We start from the raw sequence: 1,229 nt of genomic DNA, 5'->3' as shown, positions 1-1,229 counted from the left end.
AAGGAGCTGCCATCCAGAAGCTAGAAAATCAAATTGTGTATTTGTCTAAGCAAACCCCTGGGCCAAGCGTTTCTCATGTTGCCAAGGCTATTGCAAGGGAAGAACGTAAGGTCATAACCCTCAGAAGTGGAAAGAAGCTAAAGGAGATCTCAAAGGAAACCACAGAGGATGAAGCAAAGGAAAATGTGAGAGACAAGGAACAGGGACAATCTTTTACACCGTCTACAACAAAAGAAAAAGAAAAAGAGGTCCTGAAGCTTTATACACCCAAAGCACCATATCCTCAACGTTTGATGAAAAGTGAAAAGGATGGCCAATTCTCCAGATTCTTGGAGATTTTCAAGAAGCTTCAAATCAACATTCCGTTTGCTGAGGCAATAGAGCAAATGCCACTCTATGAAAAATTCTTAAAGGAATTAATGACCAAGAAGAGAAGCTGGAGAAATGAGGAAACTGTGTTGTTGACTGAAGAATGCAGTGCCATCATTCAACACAAATTGCCTCAGAAATTGAAGGATACAGGCAGTTTCCAAATCCCCTGCATCATAGGAGAAGTCATGGTAGAGAAGGCCTTGTGTGACTTAGGGGCCAGTATCAATTTGATGTCTCTAACAATGATGAGAAGAATGATGATGGAGGAAGCCACTTCTGCAACAAACCATTAGAGGCATTGCTTCTAAAATATGGAGTCAAACACAAGGTAGCCACACCATACCATCCACAGACAAGTGGGCAAGCCGAAATATCTAATAGGGAACAGAAAAGAATCCTAAAGGGGAACAAAAGGGAGTGAGATGGGAAGAATGCAAGGCCATCACCATATTGAAGGAAGTCTCAGAAGAAGAAGGAATCAGACCCTCAGAACAGGAGCCAGAAATCTTGAAGGAAGGTGTGGAAGAAGCTAAACAGGACAGTGAAACTGAGCAAGCCAAGGAACTGCAAAAGAAAGGCATGCTAGAAACATACCAACCAAAAGCACCATTTCCTCAGAGGTTAGGAGGAGGTGAAAAAGGGAAAACATATTCAAGGTTTTTAGAGACATTTAAGTCTCTCCATATCAATATTCCCTTTCTTGAGATTCTCCAGCAGATGCCTACACATATCAAGTATTTGAAGGAATTGCTGAGCAAGAAAAGAGTTTTGAAGGGAGGAAAAACTGTAATAATGAACAAGGAATGCAGTGCACTCATCAAGAAGGACATAGTCTCTAAGAAAACAGACCCAGGAAG

This window comes from Arachis duranensis, chromosome 3 (genome assembly GCF_000817695.3).
Source record: "Arachis duranensis cultivar V14167 chromosome 3, aradu.V14167.gnm2.J7QH, whole genome shotgun sequence".
NCBI lineage: Eukaryota > Viridiplantae > Streptophyta > Magnoliopsida > Fabales > Fabaceae > Arachis > Arachis duranensis.
The sequence above is the reverse complement of the archived record's forward strand: the minus strand, read 5'-3'. Positions refer to the sequence as shown.